Source organism: Centropristis striata, chromosome 23, assembly GCF_030273125.1.
Source record: "Centropristis striata isolate RG_2023a ecotype Rhode Island chromosome 23, C.striata_1.0, whole genome shotgun sequence".
NCBI lineage: Eukaryota > Metazoa > Chordata > Actinopteri > Perciformes > Serranidae > Centropristis > Centropristis striata.
In genome coordinates, this window is record NC_081539.1 from 2,420,143 (window position 1) to 2,437,014 (window position 16,872).

The 16,872-nt window shown below is 35.7% G+C and overlaps 4 non-coding genes across 4 annotated transcripts; 1 reads left to right on the forward strand and 3 right to left on the reverse strand.

The window, feature by feature from the left end:
* The first annotated feature begins 334 nt into the window (after positions 1-334).
* On the forward strand, positions 335-406 carry trnaa-ugc (transfer RNA alanine (anticodon UGC)). The gene has a single exon. It is a non-coding gene; the product is annotated as a tRNA-Ala (tRNA).
* Positions 407-1,556: 1,150 nt separating this feature from the next.
* On the reverse strand, positions 1,557-1,628 carry trnag-ucc (transfer RNA glycine (anticodon UCC)). Its single transcript has one exon. It is a non-coding gene; the product is annotated as a tRNA-Gly (tRNA).
* Positions 1,629-3,630: 2,002 nt separating this feature from the next.
* trnaa-cgc (transfer RNA alanine (anticodon CGC)) lies at positions 3,631-3,702 on the reverse strand. The gene has a single exon. It is a non-coding gene; the product is annotated as a tRNA-Ala (tRNA).
* A 7,731-nt stretch (positions 3,703-11,433) lies between these two features.
* trnas-uga (transfer RNA serine (anticodon UGA)) lies at positions 11,434-11,515 on the reverse strand. The gene has a single exon. It is a non-coding gene; the product is annotated as a tRNA-Ser (tRNA).
* Positions 11,516-16,872: the final 5,357 nt, after the last annotated feature.

The window sequence follows — 16,872 nt, forward strand, 5'->3', positions numbered from 1 at the left end:
GTGAACTTTATCTCTACGGGGAGAGACTGTAACTGATTTAATGCCAAACATTACCATGCCCATAATGATGTCATCATGGTAGATACAAAATGAATGAAAAACCACTAAATGACCCAAAAAAGACACAAAATGACCCAAAAAATACAAAAAAATTATTAAAAAAAAAAGACAAAAAATGATTTTAAAAAGACAAAAAAATATTTTAAAAAGACACAAAATTATTTTAAAAAGACACAAAATTCAAGTCACCGAAGTCACTAAATTATTCCGGTATGTTCTTTTTTTTCTTGTCTTCAACTCCCAGTGGAAGCTGCAAAAATTGGGGACTCATCCAGGGGATGTAGCTCAGTGGTAGAGCGCATGCTTTGCATGTATGAGGCCCCGGGTTCAATCCCCGGCATCTCCAACTGGTCTTATGGACCCTAAACTGCTCAGGGAATTCTGTAAACACAACCAACACATAGAAATTGGAGGACATTTACATACACTACTGGTCAAAAGTTTTAGAACACACCAACTTTTCCAGAATTTTATTGAAAATGATGCAGTTTAATGTCTCAGTGTACTCTGAAATTAATGCACATTTGCAACATTTAAAATTATTTATTGAGCATGTTAGTGTTTTGAAAGTAAAAAAAAAAAAGATTCAAAATCACATTTTATGTTGGACTAAAGGACTAAAAAAAGACACAAAATGACCAAAAAAAGACACAAAATGACAAAAAAGACACAAAATGACAAAAAAGACACAAAATGACTAAAAAAATACACAAAATGACTAAAAAAAGACACAAAATGACTAAGAAAGACACAAAATGACAAAAAAAAGACGCAAAATGACAAAAAAGACACAAAATGACAAAAAAAGACATAAAATGACTAAAAAAAGACACAAAATGACTAAGAAAGACACAAAATAACTAAAAAAAGACACAAAATGACCAAAAAAAGACACAAAATGACAAAAAAATACATCTAAAGACACAAAATGACTAAAAAAGACACAAAATGACAAAAAAGACACAAAATGGCTAAAAAGACACAAAATGACCAAAAAAAGACACAAAATGACCAAAAAAAGACACAAAAAAATACATCTAAAGACACAAAATGACTAAAAAAGATACAAAATGACAAAAAAGACACAAAATGACTAAAAAAAGACACAAAATGACTAAAAAAAGTCACAAAATGACTTACAAAGACATGAAAAGAATTCAAAAATGGACAAAATAGCCCAAGACTCCATAGAGTTAAGTTGTTAACCCATTTCTTGTTCCCTGAAAAAGGCCTACTTGTATAATTCTGAAATGTACATTATTTTTCAGTTTTGGTTAAGCTTACCTTTTTTTATTTACCTCTGGCAGTTCACCACTTACCTTTGGACCCTTTCAAGCTGTTCATTTGACTTGAACTGCTTGAATTTCAATAAAAAACTGGAAAACTTGGGCTGTTCTAAAACTTTTGACCGGTAGTGTAGATGTAGCTGTGTTTCTTTCTGCTCCTACATGCAAAGCACCACTGAGCATCATTCCTCCCACTGGAAGAAAATGAATTGCGATGGCCGGGAATCGAACCCGGGTCAACTGCTTGGAAGGCAGCTATGCTCACCACTATACCACCATCGCTGTGCAATAAGTCTTTCCCTGCAAAATCATGAATTTATTTGGACATTGAGCCTGGAAGAGGCAGTTGTGTCTCTCTGTCTCTGTCCGTGGTGCTGAATCTGTCTTCCTCCATTGGGCCCTTAAATCATTTAGCGCTAAAACGCCTGGAAAACTGCCTGTAAAAACTCTGGGTGATTTTAAAAGAAGCCCTAAAACCTGAAGTTTTTCTGGAAATTCAACAGTTAGTTTTTTATTGATTTTGTGTGGTTTTTTTAAGACATTTTGTGTCTTTTTTTTTAGTCATTTTCTGTCTTTTTTTTGTCATTTTGTGTCTTTTTTTTTTTGTCTTTTTTTTTCTAATTTTCTGTCTTTTTAGTCATTTTCTGTCTTTTTTAAGCCATTTTTTGTCTTTTTGTTGGTCATTTTGTGTTTTTTTGGTAATTTTCTGTCTTGTTTTTTGTCATTTTCTGTCTTTTTTTAGTAATTTTCTGTCTTTTTAGTCATTTTCTGTCTTTTTTGGTCATTTTCTGTCTTCTTTTAGTCATTTTCTAGTCAGTTTATGTCTTTTTCTGGTCATTTTCTGTCTGTTTCTGGTCATTTTCTGTCTTTTTTTAGTCATTTCGTGACTTTTTTGGTAATTTTCTGTCTTTTTTAATACATTTTCTGTCTTTTTTCAGTCATTTTCTGTCTTTTTCTAGTCATTTTCTGTCTGTTTTTGGTCATTTTATGTCTTTTTTTAGTCATTTAGTGACTTTTTTGGTCATTTTCTCTCTTTTTTAGTAATTTTCTGTCTTTTTAGTCATTTTCTGTCTTTTTTGGTCATTTTCTGTCTTCTTTTAGTCATTTTCTAGTCAGTTTATGTCTTTTTCTGGTCATTTTCTGTCTGTTTCTGGTCATTTTCTGTCTTTTTTTAGTCATTTCGTGACTTTTTTGGTAATTTTCTGTCTTTTTTAATACATTTTCTGTCTTTTTTCAGTCATTTTCTGTCTTTTTCTAGTCATTTTCTGTCTGTTTTTGGTCATTTTATGTCTTTTTTTAGTCATTTAGTGACTTTTTTGGTCATTTTCTCTCTTTTTTAATACATTTTCTGTCTTTTTTAGTCATTTTCTGTCTTTTTTAGTCATTTTCTGTCTTTTTTTAGTCATTTCGTGACTTTTTTGGTAATTTTCTCTCTTTTTTAATACATTTTCTGTCTTTTTTAGTCATTTTCTGTCTTTTTTTGGTCATTTTCAGTCTTTTTAGTCATTTTGTGTTTTAGTGAGGACAGGCTGCTCCAGATACTCTGGAGATGGAGTCAGGTCTAAAGATGTTGGTGGAAGACGCTGAGTTTTCTGATCTCAAGCATCCCGTGAGCTGAAGAGCTGCCATCTTGTCCAGGAACATCTCAGTGGGAGATCTGGGTGTGTCACGTTGTATCCTGGAGCCCTTTGGCCTCCAGCGTAGACGATATTGTCCATGAAGTCAACTTTACAACTATGACGGGTAGCCACAATGATTTTAGCTTTTGTCACAAAGGTGAGTTGTCAGAACACAGAAAGAAGACACCAGGACTCTGTGTTTGCTCTTTATTGCAGTTTGGACTGTTTTTTTATTTGAGAGTATTGTCCTTAAGCTCAGCCAACATTAAAATGCAGAAACCTCTATTGTTCTCCAACAAAGGGGGAAGCCATTAAACTCAGCTTCACAGACAAATAAGGATTTTCACACCTCTGTGTAAAAATCCTTCCCGTCGGCCGGTGAAACTACGAGGCTAATGGAGGCAACATCTCCCTTTGTCCTCTCTTTTCTCCTGCACATTACACCTCTCGGCCACGACAACTTACAACCTGGCAATGAGCTTTCTTTCAAAAAAATGTTTACAACTGTCTCAATGGCTGAGGAAAAACAGGACATTTACAGAGATGTCCCAATGTTTATATTCTGCTCAACGTTGCGATCTCTGACTCTTTCTATCATTGTTTGTTGTTTTTACAGAATGCCCAGAGCAGTTTAGAGACCATTCTGGTGTGTCCATAAGACCAGTTGGAGATGCCGGGGATTGAACCCGGGACCTCATACATGCGAAGCATGCGCTCTACCACTGAGCTACATCCCCTGTATGAGCTGGGAAATTTCGGCCCGAATGGAACACTGACTAAAGGACTTGGTTTAATAATGCTAGACCTGAAACCAGACTCAACTGGTCTAAACCAGGGGTCTCAAACTCAAATTACCTGGGGGCCGCTGGAGGCAGTATCAAAATTACCAAAAAAGACACAAAATTATAAAAAAAGACATAAAATTATAAAAAAAAAGACAAAATGACAGAAAAAAAACTAAATTACTGAAAGAAGAAACAAAATAACCAAAAAAAGACACAAAATTACGAAAAAAAAGAAACAAAATGACCAAAAAAACTGAATTACTTAAAAAAAGTCACAAAATTATGAAAAAAAGAAACAAAATGACAGAAAAAACTAAATTACTTAAAAAAGACACAAAATGACCAAAAAAGACACAAAATTATGAAAAAAAGAAACAAAATGACAGAAAAAAACAAATTACTTAAAAAAGTCACAAAATTACCAAAAAAATTAAATTACTTAAAAAAATCACAAAATGACCAAAAAAGACACAAAATTATAAAAAAGACAGAAAATGACAGAAAAAAAAACTATATTACTTAAAAAAGACACAAAATGACCAAAAAAGACACAAAATTATAAAAAAGACACAAAATGACCAAAAAAGACACAAAATTATAAAAAAGACACAAAATGACCAAAAATGACACAAATTACTAAAAATGACACACAATTATACATGAAGAAGTAATGTGCAGGTTGTTCCATGGACTCCGGAGGGTAAAATGAAAACTGGAAAGCATGAATCAGGTATTTAGAAGATATTTGGAGCTGGACATATCCACCAACAGCTCATGCAGCTGTTGGAGGTGGAGACCTGAACATCACACAATCCTGTCTGGTACCAAACAGACACACACATGCATGCACACATTCCCATGTCTCCATGGAGACCCAACAACCCGCCAGGAGTTAACCTTAATTTATCTGGTGGAAATGTTGCTCTATCTGCTACAAACTGGACAAAACCACCTCGAACAACAGGCTGCAGCAGGCTGAGGGCTTATCACAAGGAGCCGGACACTTTGCCTCAGGCTCACTGATAGCTTTCTCTTTGACCTCTGACCTTTCACTATATGAATATTACACACACACACACACACATTCTTGTACTTCTATCTTTGTGAGGACCCTCATTGGAACAGTGAATTCCCTTGCAAGATTATAATAGTTTGGGATTTTTCATTAGTTTTTTCAAATCCAGTTAGTTTTAATGAGTTTTTAGAGTGAGTTTGCTAGTTTTAGTTTAGTATTTTTTTTTTTGAAATGCTTTAGTTCTAGTTTAGTTTTTATTAGTTGTAGTTTTTTGTAATGGGGTATTTGTTGGGTGGGAGATTAAAAGAGGTCACAGTAAATTTTGCCTTTATTTCCTTTGTCTGATCCATCTTCATTATGTATGAAAAAAGTTGACAAAGAGGAAAACGAAGGACATTTTCACTATAATTTTAGTTAGTTTTGTAACCACACAATACAGTTTCAGTTAATTATCATTATCATGTAACCTTTAACCCTTAAAACAAAGTCTGAAATCTAAAAAAAAAAAAAGCCTTTAAAGAAGTGAGGACCGGCTGAAATGTCCTCACTTTGCAAAAATGTCCTCACTCTGTTGGTTAAAAAAGTGTTGTGGTCCTCACTATGTAGGAAGAACAAGAACACACACACACACACACACACACACACACACACACACATTCTTGTACTTCTATCTTTGTGGGGACCCTCATTGGAACAGTGAATTCCCTTGCAAGGTTATAATAGTTTTGGATTTTTCATCAGTTTTAGTTTTAATTTCGTTGTGAATTTTTCTTTTCAAATCCAGTTAGTTTTAATGAGTTTTAAGAGTGAGTTTGATAGTTTTTGTTTAGTATTTTTTTTTTTTAAATGCTTAAGTTTTTGTTTAACCCTTAAAACAAAGTCTGAAATCTAAAAAAAAAAGCCTTTCAAGAAGTGAGGACCGGCCGAAATGTCCTCACTTTGCAAAAATGTCCTCACTCTGTTGTTTAAAAACGTGTTCTGGTCCTCACTATGTAGGAAGTACAAGAACACACACACACACACACACACACACTTCTTGCTTTATAGATAGATGTCATACCGTTCGTCTGTTCATAATCAGCTTTAAAAACTAAACACAGCAGTCTGTCTTTCAAATAAGCAAATAAAATGAGGCGTTTTGAGGTGAATGGAGATATTTAGAGCAGATTTATAGACCTAGATTTATGATATTAACTTTTAATTTCAATGAACAACAGTGGACAGTGGACAGTAAGTATTGTTTAGAAGTTTTGACAGTATCAGGATGAAGGAGGACATTCAGTATCTGTCTTTAACAAACTGCAGCTGAAGCAGCTTTTTTTAAATAGCTGCATGAAACAATCCAACAGAAATGTACAGGCCAGGGAGCATGTTTTTGTAGTCCTTCTGCTGAACATTGTAGTTGCACCACGTCAGACCTGCATCAATGAAATCCATCTGCTGGAGCATAATTACTCTGAGGCGTAATTAGTCCCTTTGTCTCTCAGCATTGTGTTTCTCTGTCTCTGTCCGTGGTGCTGAATCTGTCTTCCTCCATTATGCCCTTAAATCATTTAGAGCCAAAATGGCTGGAAAAACTGCCTGTAAAACCTCTGGGTGATTTTAAAAGAAGCCCTGAAACCTGAAGTTTTTCTGGAAATTCAACAGTCAGTTTTTTGGTCATTTTGTGTTTTTTTTTGTCATTTTGTGTCTTTTTTTAGTCATGTTGTGTCTGTGTCATGTTGTGAAGAAGAAGAAGAAGAAGAAGATTACTTTATTAATCCCACAATGGGGAAATTGTGCCTTTTTTTAGTCATTTCTGTCTTCTGTCTTTTTCTATCTTTTTTTTTTGTCATTTTCTGTCTTTTTTAAGTTATTTTCTTTCTTTTTTTTTTAGTCATTTTCTGTTTGTTTTTTTGTAATTTTGTGTCTTTTTTTGGTCATTTTCTGTCCGTTTTTGGTCATTCTGTGTCTTTTTTTAGTCATTTTCTGTCTTTTTTTAAGTCATTTTCTATCATTTTCTAGTCATTTTATGTCTTTTTCTGGTCATTTTGTGTCTGTTTTTGGTGATGATTTCAAAGTTCTGGAAAAGTCCCATGTTGCATATACGACTGAATTGCTTTCTTTAATTATTAATATTGACACTTCATTAATTTAATTTACAAGAGAAGCTTAATAAATTAGAAAGAAAATGAGAAAACAGAAGCACAGGCCACAAAAAATACTGAAATGGGACATGGTCAAATTAGGTAGACATCCAAAACTTTACCCACTGATGCATGCTGGGATGCATGGCGACCATTGATTCTCAGGCTATACATTGGAGGTAATAAACATGTGCATGTGAAAGCTTTTGTGTCTTTTTTTAGTCATTTTGTGTCTTTTTTTTTGTCATTTTGTGTCTTTTTTTGGTCATTTTCTGTAATTTTTTAGCTATTTTGTGTCTTTTTTTGGTCATTTTCTGTCTTTTTTTAGTCATTTAGTGTCTTTTTTGGTCATTTTTTGGTCATTTTTCTGTCATTTTTTGTCTTTTTTAAGTCATTTTCTGTCTTTTTTTGTCATTTTCTGTCTTTTTTTAGTCATTTTATCTTTTTTTAGTCGTTTTGTGTCTTTTTTTGTCATTTTGTGTCTTCTTTTGGTCATTTTGTGTCTTTTGGTCATTTTGTGTCTTTTTTTAGTCATTTTCTTCTTAACTACTGATGCATGCTGGGATGCATGGCGACCCTTGATTCTCAGGCCATACGTTGCAGGTACTAAACATGTGCATGTGAAAGCTTTTGTCTTTTTTTAGTCATTAAGTGTCTTTTTTGGTCATTTTCTGTCTTTTTTTGGTCATTTTCAGTCTTTTTATTCATTTTGTGTCTTTTTTTGGTCATTTTAAATATTTTTTTAGCCATTTTCTTACCTACTGATGCATGCTGGGATGCATGGCAACCCTTGATTCTCAGGCCATACGTTGGAGGTAATAAACATGTGCATGTGAAAGCTCTTGGGTTTACATAAAGCTGCATATGTGCATGTGTTTGGGCTGTGAAAGACATTCGTGCTGCTGTTGTTCTGTATTCTGACCACAGATCTCTGTTAGCCCGAGGTGCTGCTGCTACAACACCACTTTTCTTCCCCTTTTTCCTCTTCCATCCTTATTTTTCCTTTCAATTTATTTTTGTGTGAGGATTCAGACACAAAAGAATAAATCAGTGTTTTATTTTTTTTCTTCCTCTTGGCTCCTCCAGTGCTATGAGCATAAAGCACTGCCCACGCTGGGTTGCTTGGGACAAAATGCACATATGCATATATTTAAAAAACATCTTGATATGATAATTTTACACTTACTGTGTAAATCGCATGCATGGCTATTTTGATTTAATATCAGTCTCATTATGTTCTGCTACTCTTATTCTGCACACCCTCATAATGCTGTGATTCATTCATACTATCATTCATTATATTCTCTTTTTTCCTTTCTTGGCTGTATCCTATTATTATTGACCCTGTGACTCAGTTTTCCCATGTGGATCATTAAAAATTCATCTGATCCACATAAACACACAGCAGCACAGACACTAGCAGCTCCACACTGCTGCTGGTTGCTAATGAGTCACTATATTGAAGCAGGTTTGGGTTGATGTGCCTTGCTCAGTGGCAGCAGACGCTGAAATTCAGCTTTTACTGGTCAAGATGTTATTTTTGCGATCAAATTTTTATTCGAATTTACAGCGAAGAATACAGGGATGTCTTTACAAACTCCTGTAAAAAATCAGCACAGAAATAAAACAAAACATTGCTTATAGTGGGGCGGCATAGCTAACCTATTGTTCATTTTGTGATAAAAGCACCAAATTTGGTACATATACAGCTTAATATATTTAGAAAAAGACTGGATATTGGGCCATTACATATTCGCAATCTGGTGACCATGGTGGCCATTTTTAAAAATGGCTGCCACGGCAACCAGGTTCTGAATTTGTGATGGCCCAACATCCAGTTTTGTTCCCAATATAACTATCAACACATCTGCCAATAATATTCTAATAGTTTCCAGCGAATATCAATGTTCAATGTGTATGTGCTGGATGGTGTGGTGCCTTATGGAAAGTAAGTGTTTTATGGAGTTGCAGACGTTGTTGTAGCACGATTAGCATGCTAAGCTAAGGAGATTTAGCTTTATTCACTTCTTATGTTTCATTACTATGTAATTCAGGGATGACATTCATATTGCTTAGCGTAATGCCCATAATTATTAGGGCCACGGGGCAAAGCCGGAGCACCAACAGCCTCATTGGCTCCCATATTAAAAACGCAGGAAGATTTCTGTAGAAAAGCATATTTAACAGTTTTTTAGATCGCTCTTACAAAGCTATTTCTTCATTTTTCTTCACAAAAAGCATATGTAGACGTTCAGGAAGAACTCAGGACGCTCAAAGTGAAGTCGGATCAATGATAGGTATTATGGTTTTGCCAAAAATGCTTTCTGTTCGAGGCCAGAAATTCCAGTCTGTCCACCTCTGCTGTCACTGTGCCGGAACATTCAACAGCTGCAGTTAATTCTGTTGATTGCTCTGCTCTGATTGGTCGACCGCAAAGCCTTTGATCCTTTGATGTGATTACAGTTACAGATACATGCACGCATAAGCGCGCACACTCCTCCAGATACACATGTTTCACGCACACATTTTGAGGTTAAAGGTCATAGGTTGCTGTATAAATACATACTTGAAAAGGAATGCTTGTTGTAGGTGTGCTCCTTGTATATTATATAGTATCATAACATTACTAGTATTAATTGTTGTAAATCTCTGAAGAATCTCATCATAGTGTACACACACCGGCAGTAGCCCCCGTGGCCCTTTCACTATTTCCCCAGAGGAAATTTTCTAGTTTGATATGAGATACTTAAATGCAATATAGTATATCAGCTAACTGGGTTCATGTTAATGTACTTTCAGTGCAGCATACTGCATAATGTGCTAACTCACCATTAGCATGCTAAGCTAAGGAGATTTAAGCCCTTTCTTCTGCATCAGTTTGATCCATTGAAAACAGTAAAAACTAAACTTTATTAACTGACAGCTAAGCATAATACAGACGGAAAGATAGAGTTTCTGTTTTTTATGGTTACACTAGCAAGACTAGCATTAGCGTTAGCTACAAAATACAATCTGGCACTATACGAATACATACTTCCTACGGGAACTGCACTAGTACAGATAAAGCAAGGAAAAAACTAACTTAATTTTCAATCTGAAAGCACGTTTAAAGTTTTATGTGGTTAACTGGATTATGTCTATTTTGTATTTGTGTCAGTATTCTAAAAGCTTCAAAAACTATCCTAGAAACTGGAAATAACCTCCCACCCCTTGGCCTCTCCCTCTCTCTCTCTGTCTTTATCTCTCTCTCTCTCTCTCAGTATTTGCCATAGAAGGAGGATTTGACCTCAGTTATTCAGGGCTGGGAGTGAACAAACAGAATCCAAGAGAAATTGGAATTAATAATGTAGACTCTAATATGTTTACTCAACTCAGATGATGGCTTCAATAAAATATGAAGAGTACAGTACAGCTCCATCAGGGTATATCTGTCTGGGAGACACATCAAATCCCTCGCTGCTCTCCTTTCAGCCAAACACATTAGAGACAGGAAGTGATAGCAGCCCTGCTGTCACCTCAGCAAACAGAAGAAGGAGCTGCAGTTTCTGTTTGGGAAAGGTTTCACCTTTAGACGGCTTTGAGACAAAAGGACACACTGAATGGATATTTGCCACCGGTGGCAAATGAGTGATGAAAATGAAATGGGATCTGACGTTATTACAAACATTATACAGACACGGAGATCCTTTATTTATGAATGGCACGTTACCGTGTTGTGTGTGTAAGGTCCCTTTAATTACTTTTTTTTGGTAAATTTGTGTCTTTTTTGGGTCATTTTGTGTGTTTTTTTTAATCATTTTGTGTCTTTTTCTGGTAACTCTGTGTCTTTTTTTTGGTGATTCTGTGTCTTTTTTTGGTGATTTTGTGTATTTCTTGGGTAATTTTGTGTGTTTTTTTTAATCATTTTGTGTCTTTTTTAATCATTTTGTGTCTTTTTTTTTAGCAATTTTGTGTCTTTTTGGGTCATTTTGTGTATTTTCCCCCCAAAAAAATTGTGTCTTTTTTAAGTAAATTAGTGGGTTTTTTTTGTAATTTTGTGTCTTTTTTTGTAATTTTGTGTCTTTTTTGGTCTTTTTTTAAAATAATTTTGTGTGTTTTTTGGTAATTCTGTGTCTTTTTTTTAAATAATTTTGTGTCTTTTTTTAAATAATTTTGTGTATTTTTTGGTAATTCTGTGTATTTTTTGGTCATGTTGTGTCTTTTTTTAAGCGATTAAGTGTTTTTTCAGTAATTTTGTTTCTTTTTTGTAATTTTGTGTCTTTTTAAAATAATTTTGTGTCTTTTTTTAATAATTCTGTGGGTTTTTTTGGTAATTCTGTGTCTTTTTGGGTCTTTTTTAATAATTTGGTTTCTTTTTTTGGTAATTCTGTGTATTTTTTGGTAATTTTGTGTCTTTTTTAATTAATTTTGTGTCTTTTTTGGTCATTTGATACTGCCTCCAGCGACCCCCAGGTAATTTGAGTTTGAGACCCTTGCTTTATACCCTCAGCAGGTGTCGTAGTCTGTGAATATTGGTGGCTGCCGCTGCTCAAAAGTGTCTTCCGTTGTTGGCAGGATTCGAACCTGCGCGGGGAGACCCCAATGGATTTCAAGTCCATCGCCTTAACCTCTCGGCCACAACAACTCAGAGATAGAGTGAATTGGAGCCCTCTCAGAGTTGCCTGTTTTGATAATGTACGCTTTTATTTTAAAGACCAAAAAGAGACTTCCTGTATATCGTAAAAACTAATTCAAATTAGATTATACTGTCAAGATAACATCAAGAAGTTCAATGTTTTATGTTTTCCATAACCTCATGCCTCCAAAGAGTGACTACAAAGTAAAGCATTCAGGCTTGGTCTGTTGTTGTTGTTGCTCAGACTCAGATTGTTAACGCACAGCAGAAGCTGCAGTCAGCTACTTTCTTATCCAGTGTATGGAGGAAGTTAGGAAGTGCTGTATCAACGTGAGCAGACAGCTTTCCGATAAGCAGCCAACCAGAAAATGTTGCCACACTGATGATCCCTGAGACACAGAGAGAGGTGGTGGGTTGGTGGGTTGGTGGGTGGTGGTGGTGATATGGTGGGTTGGTGGGTGGTGGGTTGGTATGGTGGGTTGGTGGGTGGTGGTGGTGGTGGTGGGTTGGTGGGTGGTGGTGGTGGGGTGGGTGATATGGTGGGTTGGTGGGTGGTGGTGGTGGGTTGGTATGGTGGGTGGTGGGTTGGTGGGTTGGTATGGTGGGTGGTGGGTTGGTGGGTTGATATGGTGGGTGGTGGGTTGGTGGTGGTGGTGGGGGGTGATATGGTGGGTTGGTGGGTGGTGGTGGTGGGTGGTATGGTGGGTTGGTGGATGGTGGTGGTGGGTTGGTATGGTGGGTGGTGGGTTGGTGGGTTGGTGGGTGGTGGTGGTGGGGTGATATGGTGGGTTGTCTATTTATCTCATCCATTCATTGGCTCCACAAGGAAAGAGAGAATTTATTTAAAGGTGGCAGTATATCAAAGTCTCAAACTCGCGGCCCATGGGCCAATTCTGGACCTCGTGACGATATTTTGTGGCCCCCCACCTTGATATGAAAGTTTAATGTGAGTTTTATATGAATGGCACTTTACCGTGTTGTGTGTGGAAGGTCCCTTTAATTACTGTTTTTGGTAGTTTTGTGTCCTTTTTTTTGGTAATTTTGTGTCTTTTTTAAATAATTGTGTGTCTTTTTTAAAATAATTTTGTGTTTTTTGGTAATTTTGTGTGTTTTTAGTAATTTTGTGTATTTTTTGGTCATTTTGTGTCTTTTTTGGTCTTTTTGTGTCTTTTTTAAGTCGTTTTGTGTCTTTGTTTAGTCTTTTTGTGTCTTTTTTGGTCATTTTGTGTCTTTTTTTGGTGATGATTTCAGTTCTTGAAAAGTCCCATGTTGCATTGCGACACTCCCACATGTATTCTGATGCATTTCATTGGCCAAGAGACCGAAAATAGGTGGAAAAACTACAAATACTACAAAACGACGTATCCTCTTTCCCAGCTTTAATGGCCCCAACAGGTTTTAATGGTATAAATGCGGTAATGCTTTCCCGCCTTAAATGGGTTAAAGGTGGCAGTAGATCAAAGTCTTGCTGCCAGGGCAGCAGAGGGCAGTACTCTCTACTCTCTACTGTCAGAGAGCTTGGAGGAAGAGTTGGAGGATGAAGAGGAATGGGATGGTTTGGGGACAGCTGCAAAGAATTGCATGAATGGATAGATCCAAGAACATTAGCCACTGAAACATTCCCCTCCAGCAGGCTCTTTGACAACTTTACTTAATATTCACACTGAATAGACAGTTTGTTTCTCCTCCATTATTCAGTCTAGCATTGATTTCCATAGTCAGGACAAGGATTCTCCACCAACAATTAGTAGCGACTGACTAGCCATGTATATCATTCTGAGCCCTCTGATACATTACCAGAGGGCTCGCTGAATTAAAGAAGAAGAACTCCACAGATTTTACACTTCAGAGGTTGTTTTAAGGTGCTGGGCAGCTTTACTTATAATAAAAGTAGTGTAAAGCCTTTAGGAGCTGTTTCGAGTGTGAAAAGGGCCCTCGAGTGGTGTGTTGGAGTCATCATTGGTTTGAGTTTAACCCTTTGGAGTTTGGGGCTATTTTGATGGGTTTTGACAAAAAATCACACACACACACACACACACACACAAAAATACAAAAACCAAACGCAAAAAAACATAAAACACACACAAAAAATTACAAAAAACATACATAAAAACACAAAAAATACACCAAAAATGACAGAAAATAGAAAAATGTGAAAATATACACAAAATCACACAAGAAAAACATGTAAAAACACAAAAACACATAAAACACACAAAAAAGACAAAAACATACATAAAAACGCAAAAAACCCACAAAAATGACAAAAGAAATGAAAAACGCAAAAAAACACAAAATCATACACACAAAACTACAAAAAATGCAAAAAATACAAAAAAACTGAAAAAAACCCACATAAAAACCCACAAAATCCCACAAAAGGTAATAAACCAAGTAAGAAGTTTTCTCATTTTGTATTTGAAATGAATGGACAGAAATGCTTTTGCAGCCAAACTTAGCACCCCCTGCTCAATCCTTCATCAATAACGTTGTATTTGCAACTTTTGAAGAAAGATCATGCATACTTGTGTTTCAAACATAATGTGGGAACGTAACCAGTTTAGGTTAAGAGTTCCAGTTACAGCCAGTGTAGTTATGGTCACAATATATGTGATAAATCAAAGTGTATTTATATACATCCTGTCAGACATGGATGGAAAAACAAGGTCTAATAACGTGTGGTGGTGTTTTGGTAATTTTGTGTCTTTTTTAAAATAATTTTGTGTCTTTTATTGGTAAATTTGTGTCTTTTTTTAGTAATTTTTTGTCTTTTTGGGGTAATTTTGTGTCTTTTTTTGGTCATTTTGTGTCTTTTGGTTATTTTTGTCTTTTGTTTGTAATTTTGTGTCTTTTTTTACTAATTTTGTGTCTTTTTTAGTAACTTTGTGTCTTTTTGGTCATTTTGTGTTTTTCTTTTGGTTATTTCTGTCTTTTGTTAGTAATTTTGTAATCAGTAATTAGTAATTTATTTATTTCAAAAACAGGGACAGTGCCCAATAAGACATTAATCTTGTACAACAGGAGAATATGCATTGTGCTAGCAGGTTCTAGCAGATTGCTATTTTCCACCTGTAGTCCCTGGGCAGGCTGATGGAACAATACATAGAAAATGAGTATAAAAAAAGAAAATGATTAAGTAAAATTATAGAGCAAGGCAAAAAGACAATATATAAAATAGATAAATAGAAACATTGAAGCAAGATTCAACAGGACAAGACACACACACACACACACACACACACACACACACCCTTTGTAAAGGCTCTCTGGGTGTGCCTGAGGCCATCGATTGTGTGGCGGTGCCCTGGGATGAGATTCCAGATAAAACAGCGTCTGAAGAGGCAACAGATTGACCTCCTCAACACCAGCAACAGCGGCTGTCTCCTCCAAGCACAATATGACACGTCTGTCAGCCTTCTATCGCCAGATTTCTCTGCTGTAATTTGAAGCCATGTCACAGCATGGCACATGATTATTTTTAACATCACTTGTGCAATGTGACATACCAGTTCTGTTCAGTTATGACCATAATAACTATGATGATATATGAGACCTAACGAGCAACCATTGTCTTCACGTTGAATGATGTCATCCTTCTACAGATCCTCGAGATCTTAAAACCAGGGGTCTCAAACTCAGGAGGCACTACTGGAGGCAGCATCAAAATGACAGAAAAAGACACAGAATGACCAAAAAAGACATAAAATTACAAAAAAAGACACAAAATGACAGAAAAAACACTACATTACTTAAAAAAGACACAAAATGACCAAAAAGACACATAATTACCAAAAAAGACACACAATTATTAAAAAAGACACAAAATTATTTTAAAAATACACAAAATTACCAAAAAAGAGACAAAATGACTAAAAAAAAAGACACAAAATGACCAAAAAAAAGACAGAATTACCAAAAAAGACACAAAATTATTAAAAAACACAAAATTATTTGAAAAAAGACCCAAAATGATTAAAAAAAGACACACACATATTAAAAAAGACACAAAACGACCCAAAAAAGACACAAAATTATTTAAAAAAAGACACAAAATGATTAAAAAAAGACACACACATATTAAAAAAGACACAAAACGACCCAAAAAAGACACAAAATTATTTAAAAAACGACACAAAATTACCAAAAAGACAGAATTACCAAAAAACACAATAAAATATTTTAAAAAGACACAAAATTATTAAAAAAGACAAGACTATGATGGGGGACCAAAACAAAGTCTGGGTGTCCATGAACATGCTCCCCCGGAGAACATTTTTGCCCTAAAAGCCTAAATTTGGTGCCTCTCGCACATTCTAATGCCACTATTCCATCTGAATCATTGCATATTTTAATGAATTATTGTAAAGGAGAATAAAGGTTCTTCTATGTTTTATTTAAGGTGTCATATTTTGACAGTCTTCTTGTAAATTCTGTGGTGGATTCTGCTAACACATCCATGTGCTCTTATTTTGAAAGCTACGTGTGTGCTTTTATTTTGAAGGCGGGTCTAACATGTTCTTACCATAACACCTTATGACGTGTTATATTAACACTGAAAGTCAGAACTTGGAGCTCAGAACAACGTTGAAAATTCTGACATTCGTGTAGACCTTGAACGCACCATTAGACTCTCTATGTGCTGCAATGTAAATAATCTAACTAACGGAACATTAATCCTGTTTTTCAGGCAATGTTTGTTGCTGAAAGTGGGGGGACGGATCAGGATCACTGTGAATCTGGAGGAGACATATCCCCCCGTCCATAGTGCCATCTGGGCATGCTGGTACCAGCTGAGAGGACCATAGAACCCTATGACACTGACGTTGCCAGATTGACTCTGTAAAAATAGGAAAATATCCATAGATCACTTCATGATGCTGCTACATACAGGACATGTCTATCTGTGGTATTCTGCTTGTAGCAGCAGACATGGAAGGAGCCCGAGCATTGCTTATAGTCTGAACAACAGTTTATCAAACTCCCAGCCACTAACAGCTGCAGAGTCACTGGTTTAAGGTGCCGAATCAGACTACTTTACTGGGAGAGGAGATCTGTGCTGACTGGTAGTTAGCTGAGGATTAACCAGAAGAGTGCTGGAAATCAATACTTCCACAGCAACTGGAGAGCTTTAACCCTTTATTGGGCGAAGAACTATATTTGGTAACTTCAGTGCAACAGGTGCAAATTTAATAGATTAAAGTGGCAAATCTACACGAAAAAAGCTTTAAATCTCATAAATCTGCAAATTTTTTTCTCGTAGATTTGCCATTTTAACCTCGTAAACTTTTTTCTCAAAATATTACCCCCCTCCCCCGGGTCCATATGTTTTTTTTATACACATTCTGGCTGTATGTAATATCCTCCAA